The sequence below is a fragment of the Oryctolagus cuniculus genome, chromosome 2 (assembly GCF_051225735.1).
Source record: "Oryctolagus cuniculus isolate XC-2025 breed Fujian yellow rabbit chromosome 2, ASM5122573v1, whole genome shotgun sequence".
Classification (NCBI taxonomy): domain Eukaryota; kingdom Metazoa; phylum Chordata; class Mammalia; order Lagomorpha; family Leporidae; genus Oryctolagus; species Oryctolagus cuniculus.
The window spans coordinates 75,420,965-75,435,258 of NC_142868.1; the positions used below are offsets into that span (position 1 = coordinate 75,420,965).

Consider the following 14,294-nt stretch of genomic DNA (forward strand, 5'->3'; position numbering starts at 1 on the left):
CTGGGCCAGCCTCATCGCACCTTTGCAGCCACACCTGAAACATGTTGCTTATCTGATATTTATTCCTTCTTTTGGTTGTGTTCATGGAGGGAAACATTGCAGTAAGAAAATATCTTGGAGATATAAGATGAATTTTACTGCAGATATGAGAGAAATAGATGGTGTTGATTTTGCTAACAGGGCATGATCTTTGACAGTCACTACCTTCTAAATCCACAAAGTGTAAAGAAATGAAGCTGACATGTGGCTCTCTCATTTACTCTTGACTTGACTCTTCCATTATTACTTGAGTAATTGCAAATGCATTGATCAGTCCTCTTTCATTATTTTCTTAAATTAAGCTTATCATTGAATTCTTTAAAATATTTATTTGAAAGAGTTACAGAGAGCGAGGGACAGGCAGCAGGGGTGGGAGGATTGATTTTCTATCCATGGATTCACTCCCCAAATGATCACAATGGTCACGTCTGGGCTAAGTCAAAGCTGGAGCCTAGAACTCCATCCAAGTCTTTCACATGGGTGAAGGGGCCCAAGCACATGGGTCATCTGCTCCATCCCAAGACACATTAGCAGGGAACTGGGTTGGAAGTGGAGCAGCCAGGACTTGAAGTGTCAATCATATGGGATGCTAGCATTGCAGGTGGTGGCTTCACCTGCTGTGCCAAGATGCCAGCCCTTTTTCATTGTTTTGAAGAAAAAAAATCTCTTTTGAAGCCAGTAGTGACTTAGTGTTGATTTGCTCATCTGTAGTAGTGGTCAGCATTCTCTGTGGAAGAATAACAGCGTGGCCAAGTCAGTGCTTTTTCTGTAAACAAAATAAAAGCAGTCTTAGAAAGGGATCTTGGCTTTAGTTGACATGGGAATGAAATAATGGTTAGGTATGTTTTGGCTTCCAGAGATTTGTTTTTATAATTAACCTGTAATGAGCTAGAATAAAATGGAAGGACATTTCAAAGGTCTAAAAGTTTGCAAGGCATGATTAATTGTGAAAAATGTAAAGTGGGGCAAACCTCTGGCAAACCTCTCCTTTCAAGCACTCTAGAGTTTCTGACATTATCAATGCTTCTGCCACTAGATGGCAGGCGCACACCGAGCAGTGCCACTCCCCTGACCTTTGCTTGGTAGATTTCAATGGCAACAACCATTAACTTAACCAAGGCAGTGATAAATTATGAATTATAAGGTCATAATGATCAATTACATATAATTATACATAACTGTAATTAGATATAATTATACAATTTTATGGTATAATTTACTGACTTGTGATTAATAAAAAATACCAGCCCTATTCAGAAAATTTAAAAGATCTAAATAACATTTTTCTGTAAAGCAAATCACTCTGATTCTGCTTCTACTTCGTTCCAGTTTGCACTAAGGCTAATCTATTTTTAAGTAAAATTAGAATTTTTCATTTGAAGGAATACTTTTGCCTATACTGTCCCCCTCCTTTACCTGTATATAGGGAGGGGGAAGTGTCTATGAATCCAAAAGATGGGCAAATATTTCCTCTGCATTGACTGGCCGCTATAACTTGGATCTTTAAGGGGTGATACAATGACACAATTTCAATTGTAGGTTATTGGAAGTGGTCATCATGGAACTGTAAGTTTGACAGATGGAATAGAGAGACCAAGGGCAACAGAACTTTGCAGTGATGACAAGTATCTAAAGGTGTCAAGGCCAGTGCTGGCAAACTAGGTAGACTGTTCTTGGTGGCAGGATCTTGGCCATGCATCACCTTGCCTTGTGCTAGCTCAACCTAGATTCTCCAGGGTTTCTTTCAATTCAGTAGTCTGCTTGTATACTTACACAAACATTCTTGATGTGTAAATCAACTTTTTGTGTGCAAGCAAGAACTCTGACTGGCATATAGTTTTAATTTCATTTTGCTTATGAATTTTTAAAAATTATTTTTCATTTGTTTGAAAGGCAGAAAGGCACAGAGACAGAGGGATCTTCTGTCTGATAGTTCATTCCCCAAATGTCCATAACAGCCAAGCACAGCCAGGCCAAATCTAGGAGGCAGTAACTCAACACAGGTTCCCATGTGGGTTGCAGGGACCCAGGTATATGAGCCACCACTTCTTCCTCCCGGGCTTATTAGCAGTACATTGATCAGAAGTGCATTGATCCCGTATGGAATGAGGGTGGCTCAAGCAGTGTCTTAATCAGTTTGCCGAATGCCAGCCTCCTGATTACCATTTCTTAAAGGATTGGTTTCAGCTCATGCAGACTGCAGAATCATAAGAAATAGGGATACAGAAATCTGGGGACAGAGGAACCTACTTGGTGCCCTACAAGTCAAACTGTAGATTTGTACTCTCAAATAAGTAACCTCCAAGCCGGCGCCGCGGCTCACTAGGCTAATCCTCCGCCTAGCGGCGCCGGCACACCAGGTTCTAGTCCCGGTTGGGGCGCCGGATTCTGTCCCGGTTGCCCCTCTTCCAGGCCAGCCCTCTGCTGTGGCCAGGGAGTGCAGTGGAGGATGGCCCAGGTGCTTGGGCCCTGCACCCCATGGGAGACCAGGAAAAGCACCTGGCTCCTGGCTCCTGCCATCGGATCAGCGCGGTGCGCCGGCCGCAGCGCGCCGACAGTGGCGGCCATTGGAGGGTGAACCAACGGCAAAGGAAGACCTTTCTCTCTGTCTCTCTCTCTCACTGTCCACTCTGCCTGTCAAAAAAAAAAAAAAAAAAAAAAAAAGTAACCTCCAGCCACATGCAATTGTGCAAACTTAAATTAAGACTAATTAAAATGAAATAAATAAAAAATTCCATTCCTTATTTACGACAGCTACACTTCAAATGCTCAGTAGGCTCATGTGACTGGTGGAGATCTAGAAAATTTCATCATTGGAGGAAGTTCTGTTGGACTGAACTGACATTTTACCTAATGAATATTCATAAAGCAGGCTTTATATTTACAGATATAAGAAAGAAAATAGATTCAATTTCTAATTATACCTGTACTACCCTTTATAGAAACAAAATTGAGAGGTAATAAGAAGTAGAAGACAATGTTAGTTTTGTGGTTTTATTAGCATTTTCGCTTTGCAGATGAAGCTGAAGAGCAAGGAAGGAGTTGGGTCACAGTGGAGATGACAGCACGGATTGTTCAGCAAGAGGCTGTGTACAGATGACCACTTTCAAGGTGTATGCAGAGAGAAACTTATCAGAATACAACACCCTAACCAAACCCCATACATAAAATTAAATATTGATGGGCTGGCATTGGGACACATCTGACTAAGCTGCTGCTGTGATGCCAGCACCCCATATCCGAGCAATCCAGGCTGCTCCACTTCCAGTCCAACTTCCTGGTAATGTGTCTGACAGGCAGGGGCAGATGGCCTGAGCACGTGGGCCCCTGCCACACCCATGTGGGAGACCTGGGTAGAGTTTCTGGGTCTTGGCTTTAGCCTGGGCAACCCGTGTCTGTTTCAACCATTTGGGGAATGAACCAGAGGATGGAACTGACTCTCTCTCTCTCTCTCTCTCACTTCTGCCTTTCAAATAAATAAACCTTTAAAAAAAAAATCTATAGATTTTAAGCAATCAGTGCTTAGCAATGTAGCTTTAGTCATGGATAATTCCAGCCTTGGAACCAATAATTGTCTATCTTCACCCAGTGACCGTGGGGACCTTTTTGTTCTGTTGGTTGAGCAGATAATCACCAGGTGCCCATGAAGAATAACCACTTATCTTCAGCTGTGTCTCTAACTGTAGGCTCTATTAGCTGGGTTTTCTGTACAGCCAATATGGGAGGAGATAGAATTAACGTGTCTTTTTCAGTGGTATGTACAAATCCATATTGGCTCTGGTTCAAGACACACTCTCCTTAAAAACAAGGAGGAGAAGGAGATGAAGGGGAGGAGAAGGGGGAGGGGGAGGGGAAGGAGAGGGAGAGAGGTGGTAGAGGAGGGAAAAAGGGGGGAAGGAAAGAGAGAAAAATCAAATACAAAATTTTAATGTTTACAAAGTATTTCCCCTTTCTGCCTGTGGATGCTGCGAAGGAAGCATCCTCAGATTCTCTCTTCCTGCTGCCATCATGTCTAAGTCAGAGTCTCCTAGAGAGCCCGAGCAGCTGCGGAAGCTCTTCATCTGCGGCTGCACTTTGAAACAACCGATGAAGCCTGAGGAGCCATTTAGAGCAGTGGGGCATGCTCAACGACTGCGTGGTAATGAGAGACCCGAACACCAAGCGCTCCAAGGACTTTGGGTTTGTCACCTATGCCTCCGTGGAGGGGGTGTATGCGGCCATGAATGCAAGGCCACACAAGGTGGATGGAAGAGTTGTGGAACCAAAGAAGGCTGTCTCAAGGGAAGATTTCCAAAGACCAGGTGCCCATCGAACTATGAAAAAGATCTTTGTTCGTGGCATTAAAGAAGACACTGAAGAGCACCACCTCTGAGATAATGTTGAACAGTATGGGAAAATCGAGGTGATTTAGAGCATAAGTGATAGAGACAGTGGCAAGAAGAGGGGCTTTGCTTTTGTGACCTTTGACAACCATGACTCTGTGGATAAGACTGTCATTCAGAAATACCACCCTGTGAATGGTCAAGCGGTCAAGCTATGAAGTAAGGAAGGCCCTGTCGAAGCAGGAGATGGCCAGTGCTTCATCCACCCCAAGAGGTCCAAGTGGTTCTAGAAACTTCCATGGTGATTGTAGCGGTGGTTTTGGTAACAATGATAACTTTGGTTATGGAAGAAATTCAGTGGTCTTGGTGGCTTTGGTGGCAGCCAAGGTGGTGGTGGTTATGGTGGCAGAGTGGGGGTGGTTACAATGGATTTGGTAATGATGGAAGCAATTTTGGAGGCAGTGGAAGCTGCAGTGATTTTGGCAATTACAACAGCCTCATTTTGGACCCATGAAGGGAGGAAATTTTGGAGACAGAAGCTCTGGCCCCTATGGTGGTGGCAGCCAATATTTTGCCAAATTATGAAATCAAGGTGGCTATGGAGGTTCTCGCAGCAGCAATAGTAGCTGTGGCAGTGGCAGAAGGTTTTAATAACTGCCTAGTTTATTAAAGTCTTAGCAGGAGAGGAGAGCCAGAGACATGACAGGGAAGCTACAAGTTACAACAGATTTGTGAACTCAGCCAAGCACCATGGTGGCAGGGCCTAGCTGCTACAAAGAAGACATGTTTTAGATCATACTCATGTGTGTGGACAAAAAAACTCAAGGATTGTGTTTTTGATTAATTGTATAACAAGCTATTTTAATTTTTGTGGATAGTTTAAAGCATTGCAACAAAGGTTTTTAATGTAGTTTTTTTTTTCCTTTTTTTTTTGCACCCGTGCTGTTGATTGCTAAATGTAATAGTCTGATCATGACACTGAATAAATCTGTCTTAAAAAAAAAAGTTTTTCCAAGCATTGTCAGATACTTTAAATGTAACTTGGAGATTAAGACTTTACAATACATAATTGTAGAAGGAAAAAATATAATCAGGTTTTCTCTGGCCTTTCAAAAAAAAAACAGACAAAATAAAGAATGAACATTTAACAAAAAAAGCATTTTGGCTTTAGATTTGTAATAGAGAAATTGTGATCATCAGGGAATCTTCCGTCAGCTAGAATTTCTCCAGTGTAAATGACCTCCCATGGCTGAGAGTCGTTTGGTCTATAATTATTTTCAGCTGATACATACTCCATATTCTGAAACTCTTTGGATTACTTCACTGGTTGATAACACCTTTCTCTATTTGTCCATGTTTCAGTCCTTTTGACAGTGGATCATGCCATGAAATGTGAGGTTGGCAGCAGAATATCAATATCTTTTATATCTGGAATTTGAGAAAACATGGCTTTTGTTTTTGTCAGATACCTAGTGCAATTGTTCAGGGTTCAGAATCCAAGGAGAGATTTTGGATTTTATGTTTTAGCAAAGTAATAGGTGTAAGTAATGCATTTCCATTCTTTTAAGCTTTCCCTTGAATTTGATAAAATATCAAAGATAGAATTTGGCAACTTGGCATGGTCACTTTGTAAATTGTTGAAAATACATGCCGATTTAATTATCATGTAGCAACTATAGAGTTCTAAAATATTTTAATGGGTAGAAAAGGTAATTTCTACTTCATATATATGATGTAATCATGTAGCTTTTCATGATTACATGAAAACAACAACAGCGAACTACTACTAATTATAGAAACATAATTATTCTTTAATTAGCAGAAATTTGGAATATAAATGTACATCCTTGAATGCAAAGTCCAGAGACTCAAACTTAAGATAAAATATTAGTACCCCACTATTTGGTTAAGTATAACAAGTGTGCAATGAATAATACTGCCTCCAATATTGGAAAAAATATCTACTTTAGCTAAAAGTGTTAATTTTCTTCAGTTATAATTTTCATCATCATAAAACAACTATGACTTGCAAACAATTTTGGGCAGGAATGAGATGCTTAATTTAGGTTAGAAAGATAATTACAAAAGCATTGTGATGATTAAAGCTGAAAAACAGAAAAATATTTGCATAGGATCTCTTGTCCTGTTGAAGGAAAATGAAATCTTGAATGATGACAAAGGAACAGAGGAAGGGACAGATTGTAGGAAAGGCCCAAGAACAAATTGATAAAGACTATGAGAGACTGGAAGGAACAGATTTCTAGATCTTGGTCTCTTTGGAAAGGATATCAATGGGAAAAGCCTAGGGATGGGATAGGGAGGGGCAGTGAAAGCGCCCATCATAGGAAAAAAATGTCTGTGGCTGCCACATGTATCATTAACTATAACTATCATGAGGATGTAGCTGCAAAAGGAAGACACAGAAAAGCGACACAGGGTTGAGAAATGGGAACAGTTCTTCTTTCTGCTTCTACACACCCATTCCATTTGATGATAATTAAAGTCACATCTTATTCTTCAGCTGGAATAACAACTGTCTTATTTGATGTTGATTTGTTTAGCTCTGCTGGGTGCAGCTTTGAAATGTCATTGTGTTGTCCAGTTTCTTCCCATTATAGATGAGAGGGCAGGAGCATAGAGAAGTGAGCTGACTTGTGCAAGGCAGAGCTTCTGTGTGGACAAGCAGCCAAGAACCCAGGCCTCCTGACTCCCAATCTGTGAGCACAAAACGATCAGCTTGTATTTTTTTTTTTAGTTGCAAGTGTGGCTGATTTAGTTTAAGAGACTAAGCCCAGAAGCATTCAGTTCACAGTGGGAACCAAGTAAAATGTCAGTATTAGATTTTTTTAAAAGAATATTGAATATACCTGAGATATTAAATATGCTTAGATAAAAGACTTAACCTAGAAGGAGCAGAAGAATCACTTGTTCCCTCAGCTGACTCTTGGTTTCCCAGTTCCTGTGGTGTTGATTCACTGTGTGACCATGATTTCTTGTGTGGGAGGGCCCTGAGCTCTGTGGGTCCTTCTGCATGTCTGGCCCCTTTTCCCTCTAAAGACAGGACAGCCCCCTTTCCAAAAAAGAATGTTTCTGCTCCCTGGCGGGGGGGGGTCAGGGATGGGGTGGGGTTTGGGATGACAGAATCATCCTTGAGACAACCACACTGCTGGACTACAGAATGGGACAGAAGTTCCACCTTAAATAGACAGTGGTGGGTGGGATTATTTTTACCATAATGTTCCCTCATATAGAAAAAAAAGAGCACATTTATGTCAATTATATAAAAGAGCATTCTCGTTTGGATGAACATTACATTTGTTTTCAGAGACACTGAAGAGATGAAGTTTTTCATGCTTACACCATAAGGGCATGGTCATATATCAGGTTACATATTTAGAAATACAACTGAGGAACCAGCTTAGATTTTGGTTTTCCAGGGGGTGGGGCAGGGGTGCAACTGAAAAATGTGAGTTTGGACAAAGCATTTCCTCAGTGAAGTTCACCATACAACTAATGGAAATGTCCACTTTTTGGCATCTCTTACTTGAAGGAAAACAGCTTTATCAAGAGGTAAACTAGTGTGAGTTTCACTGAAAATGTCCTGCCAGTTTGCATACCATCTATATTTACATAGAAGTTGGCGTGATATATGCATATCCAGGTTCAAAAATCAGTTTGAATTACCATGATCTGAAATGTAGCAGTCTGATTGTGTGTAGAGTGAAATTGTCCATGACTAGTGAGGTATCTGTAGACGTTATCTCTATGAACATTTTGATGCCAGTAGATAGTTGTCAAATATTGCTGATGTCAGTTTTTAGTACAGAGGTGTACATTATCTGCAACACCTTTGTACTTCTCACCAAAGCAGAGAACCTTCTAGCCATTTAAAATAATCCCCCACAGAGGCGGGCCTTTGACACAGTGGGTAAGATGCCACCAGGGATGCCTACATCCCGTATCTGAGTGCCTGGGTTTGAGTCCAGGCTCTGCTTTGGATTCCAGTTTCCTGCTAACATGCACCCTGGAAGGCAGCAGGCGATGGCTCAAGTACGTGGGCCCCTGCCACCCACATGAGAGACCTAGATTGAGTTCCCAGCTCAGGCTGTTGAGGGCATTTGTAGAGTGAACCAGGGTTTGAGAGATGGATGTCCATCTTTCTGTCTCTCTTTAAAATAAATAAATAAATAAATAATTCCCTGGGTTGAGTATCTCCATTTACCCTGACAGGCCCATTCCTTATACTTCTCCGTGTTGTGGGAGGCTCACCTTTTGGAACGGCTCTCTCAGGACTCCTTTGGACCCTAGATTCTCATGACTCAGTCAGTGGGAGGCAGGCAGGGGCTCAGAGGGCCAGACAGTAACAGAGCAGTGTTTGCTGCTTCTCCACCAGGCCCACCCTGAAGATCAGAACCTCTGTGAGATGTGGCTCATGTCCCTCTTTGACCCTCAGCCAGGGGATGGGGGCAAGCATCTATGCCTCTCTCATTACTAATATAATACCTCCAGCTTATCTGTGGATCGCAATACAGTCTGTTTTTTGCAACGCACACTCAAATACAAAAACCCCTACTGGCTCCTTTAAATAGAAAGTCAGTATTATCTTTATGTCCTTTAAAAAAAATTATAACACAGTTATATGTAGCAGAATAATACATAACAGCTATAAAATAGGAAATCTGGAAACACAGAAAGACAAGAGTCTCCCATCATTTTACCAATTCACACATTATTGTTGTTATTTTAGTTGGTTTTCACCTGGTCTCCTTTTGTGTATGTTTTTTTAGACTTGAAATGATAACATAAATTTGTGCTCTCATAAATATTTCATCATGGACATTTTGTTCTTGTCCTTATATGGGCTTCAGAATAATTTTAAATGTACAGTATTCCATTCCTCTATGACTAGATGTTTTCTGATTTTTCACTAGTGTAACATAACATAGATAGCTTAACTTATATAGCATTTACCCTATGTTTTCTTTGCATAGATATCCCAGAAATAAAGTTAAATCAAAAAGTCAAACAACTGAAAGACGATGCAGCTATGATGATTTCAACTCTGCACACAAATTATTTGAAATCCCTCCGTTTAAGAAGTGGAGGCTAATTCTTCTCTCTTGGAATATTGGTCATACTCAATCCATTCAGGCTGCTATAACAAAATGCCCTAAAAAAACCATTCATGCTTGAGATGCCTTATTTGGTTCATCCATCAGTCCATTCCTCCATCCATTCAATTATTCACATATTCATCCACTTACTATTTTATTTTATAGTTTTTAATTTTTTTTTAATTTGACAGAGTTAGACAGTGAGAGGGAGAGACAGAGAGAAAGGTCTTCCTTCTGTTTGGTGGGGGTGAACCAAATGGCTGCTATGGCCAGAGCTACACAGATCCTAAGCCAGGAGCCAGGTGCTTCCTCCTGGTCTCCCATGTGGGTACAGGGGCCCAAGCACTTAGACCATCCTCTACTGCCCTACCAGGCCACAGCAGACAGCTGGACTGGAAGAGGAGCAACCGGGACTAGAACCCGGCACCCATATGGGATGCCGGCACTGCAAGGTGGAGGATTAATCAAGTGAGTCACCGCACTGGCCCCAATTATTATTTTAAGAAATATTTTTGCCGGCGCCACGGCTCAATAGGCTAATCCTCCGCCTTGCGGCACCGGCACACCGGGTTCTAGTCCCGGTCGGGGTGCCGGATTCTGTCCTGGTTGCCCCTCTTCCAGGCCAGCTCTCTGCTGTGGCCAGGGAGTACAGTGGAGGATGGCCCAAGTCCTTGGGCCCTGCACCCCATGGGAGACCAGGAGAAGTACCTGGCTCCTGCCATCGGATCAGCGCGATGCGCTGGCCGTGGCGGCCATTGGAGGGTGAACCAATGGCAAAGGAAGACCTTTCTCTCTGTCTCTCTCTCTCACTGTCCACTCTGCCTGTCAAAAAATAAAAAAAAGAAATATTTTTGATTATCTACCAAATATCAGGGACTATGCTTAGCATAGGATTGAACAATGCTTTTTGTATAGAATAAACCCTTAGTAGCACTTCTTAAAGGAAAATCTTACATTGAAAAGAAAAGATACTATGTGGAGTAATAAATAATCAGTGATCTGGAGCCATATTAAAAATATATATGTTTTCTGATGATAAAATTTTATTTTAAATTGGTAGTAAGCAATAGAATAAATTTTCACCTTAAAGAGGAATTAAGGCACCTCTTCCAGGAGTTCAAAGTCACTTCTGACAATTTCTGAATGTTCTTGCATCCCAAAAAGCAATTTATCATAGCAGTTAAGAGATTGCTCAGGAATTAGGCAAACTTGGGTCTGAATCTTAATTTCCCACTTACAATGCTTATGTGACCTTAGAGGAATTACTTAACTTTCTTTAAGTCTCAGATATAAGTTGGAGAATATAATATTATCTAATTCTTCAGTGGGAATATTAGTAAGAGTATATGCATACTGTGCTTAACATAGGACCTGACATATATCTAAATGCTAAGTATTTTATATGCATAATATATTTGGCAAATATATATTAGCTGGTATCAGCATTAACTGTTAGAGAAAAAAAATGTATCTTGAGACTAGAACACCTTTGTTATTGGAACACGCATTTTGCTAGGAAACTCAGGTGAGTATGTGAGTATTTGTTAGCTTTGATGTCAGAAGGTAGACAAATTCAGGAAATATACTATGGAATAAAAAGAAGAATTAAACAAAGACTGCGTGAATATTTGCCCTTCCTGCTTCAGATGCCTTACTTGGTCCACCCATCCATCACTCATTTATTCACACGTTCATCTCTTATTCTTTCAACAGATATTTTTTGATTATATACCAAATACCAGGCACTGTGCTAAGCATAGAATTGAGCAATGCTTTTTGAATAGAATAAATCCTTAATCCCACTTCTTAAAAGAAAACCTTACATTAAAAAGAAAAGGTATTATGAGGAGTATAAGTAATCAGGATCTGAAACCATATTTTTTTTTTTTTTTGACAGTCAGAGTGGACAGTGAGAGAGAGAGAGAGAGAGAAAGGTCTTCCTTCGCCGTTGGTTCACCCTCCAATGGCCGGCGCGCTGCGGCCGGCGCACCGCGCTGATCCGATGGCAGGAGCCAGGAGCCAGGTGCTTTTCCTGGTCTCCTATGGGGTGCAGGGCCCAAGCACCTGGGCCATCCTCCACTGCACTCCCTGGCCACAGCAGAGGGCTGGCCTGGAAGAGGGGCAACCAGGACAGAATCCGGCGCCCCAACCGGGACTAGAACCCGCTGTGCCAGCGCCGCTAGGCGGAGGATTAGCCTAGTGAGCCGCGGTGCCGGCCTGAAACCATATTTTAAAATACACATATATATATTTTTCTTATGATCAAATTTTATTTTAAATTAGCTTTAATAATAGAAAAATTTGGCTATAAGAGGGATTCTATTTGACAGGTAGAGTTATAGACAGTGAGAGAGACAGGGAGAAAGGTCTTCCTTCCATTGGTTCACTCCCCAAATGGCTGCCATGGCGGGTGCTGCACCAGTCAGAAGCCAGGAGCCAGGTGCTTCTCCTGGTCTCCCATGCGGGTGCAGGGCCCAAGGACTTAGGCCATCCTCCACTGCACTCCGGGGCCAAAGCAGAGAGCTGGACTGGAAGAGGAGTAACCAGGACTAGAACCCAGCGCCCATATGGGATGCCAGTGCCACAGGCGGAGGATTAACCAAGTGAGCCATGGTGCCAGCCCCAAGAGGAATTATTTTAACTTTGACTTAACTTGATGTTTTCTTTAAAAGTGAGAACATGCAAATTAGTTGAATATATAATTTGGAATTTTTGAGATATCAGCAGAAGGAATTGACAGGAAGACAGATTTTTTTTCTTTTCTTTCTTCTTTTTTTTTTTTTTTTTGTTGCCGTAGGCATTCCTCATTTCTGTTTTTAGAAGCAAGGGAAACTAGAAGACAGAAATAGTCCTGCGTGCATGAACTATATATTCCACATGCAGAGCATAAAATATTCAATAAAGCTACATAGGTTCCTGAAAACCAAGAGACCTCGATAGATAAAGGTGGTAAAAATAATTAAAATATACCCTTTGAGCTTTCCTCTTGGAACACTGTTAACAGAATACAAGAAATATTTATGGGGTTGATTTAAACTATTTGCTAATATTTACCAAAATAAATCATTTTTTTCTTTTCATTCCACTCTAGTAATGAGTACTGCTTCAAATTTTCAACAGCCTATGAATTTTTACCTCTATTCGAATTTTCAAGATCAAGTGAACACTGTTTACAAATAAGCAGCTTCTAAGTGAATAATGTTATTATTTCAGGAATAATAATGCTTTTCATTTTTACTGCTGTTAAGCTCCTGATTTTACAGGTAATTTTAATTCTAGCAACAAGCAAGGATGTAGCTGCTATCATTATCACATTGAATGTGAAAAGAGCTAAGGCTGGGAAGGGCTTACCCCGCAAAGGATGGTGAGTGACAGCAAGATCTGAACATGGAAGTCTGCCTCCAGGGGCCATCCCTCCCTCCCCAGCCAACCCCATGCTGTTCTCAACAGATGCGCTCAACATAGTTCACCCATTTATGCAGATTTTCCAATATATCCTTTTTGAAACAGTTATGATTCTGCTTTTAGTTCTCACCCATTCTCTTAATTCTATCCAAGGATCATTTAACTTTATAATTATGCAAGTCCACACGCTGATTCATTCATTTAGTTAAAAGGTAGACAGCATATCGATTTTTAAAAATATCGTGGGAACTTAATTGAAAAATGTCATGAGTCATCCTAATGAGAAACTGGTACCAGGAAATCAAATACAGAGAGCCTCACCCAATTTGCTTATAGAAAAGCGCTCATCAACATGATGTTCATCTTCAATGAAACTGCTTCTATGGCAAGACCTTGTACAAGGGGGCTTCCAACAATACAGGGAAACGGTGCGTTCTCTCTCATTTCCATTGCCCATGAATTTTTGTGGCCCACTTGTATGACAATGGAGTACAGGATGAGAGAATCAGTTCAGTGACTTTAAAACACTTGTTTCTGTGTTTGAAGATGATGATTGCATATTTATTATTGGAAAGTGAGGTGACCCGTCTTCTTCCCAGCAGTGAGTGAAGACAAAGTTGACATCATTGTTGGCTAGTTCTTACATTTTTTTTTTTCTTTGCAGCTGTCATTCATCATTCCCTTCCCTAATTTGTCTCAAGGCTACCAGATGCATTCCAGTCATTTGCCTGAAGTTGAAGGTATGTTTTGTGTTCTTTAAACTTCGATGCCCTGAATAGCTTCTGCCCCATGCAAAACAATAAATGTCATAACGTCTTCCTCTTATCTATTCTGTATACAGTGATATTCTGCTGGAATGATAAACCTAACTTAGTATCCATTTGAAAGTAAGCCTATTTGGAATTTGGTTGTAAGAGTCTCAGAATCTTACTGATGAAACTCAGACATCTCATCACAACTGCTCTTTAAATATCACCGTCTCCAAGAGCCTAATGCTATCTCAGTGACACCATTGGTGTCATGATCAGCATACTTAACACTATACTCTTTTCTCCATTATGATTTTGAGAAAACCAATATCTACTCTAAGTAGCATACAATATTCCTCTTTTACCTGGATCTTACCATATCTGTTTCTCTAAACTCAAACGCATGTGCACACTGGCCCAAATTTCCATTCCCAGGAAAGGACCCCGTATATAGTTTTTGGAGCCCAGTACAAAATGAAAATGCAGGACCATTAATATTGTAAACTGTAAAGCATTTTCCATTCTTCTGTGGTCCATTTCAACTTGTAATGATATTAGTTGCTATTTAATGTCATTTTAAGTACAAGTTTTTAAGATTCATTTTATTTATTTGAAAGGTAGAGTTAGAGAGAGAGAGAGTTAGAGTTAGAAAGAGAGAGAGAGAG

At 40.8% G+C, this 14,294-nt stretch overlaps 1 pseudogene; it reads left to right on the top strand.

Moving 5' to 3' along the window:
- The first annotated feature begins 4,047 nt into the window (after positions 1-4,047).
- Positions 4,048-5,149, top strand: LOC149127839 (heterogeneous nuclear ribonucleoprotein A1 pseudogene; annotated as a pseudogene).
- Positions 5,150-14,294: the final 9,145 nt, after the last annotated feature.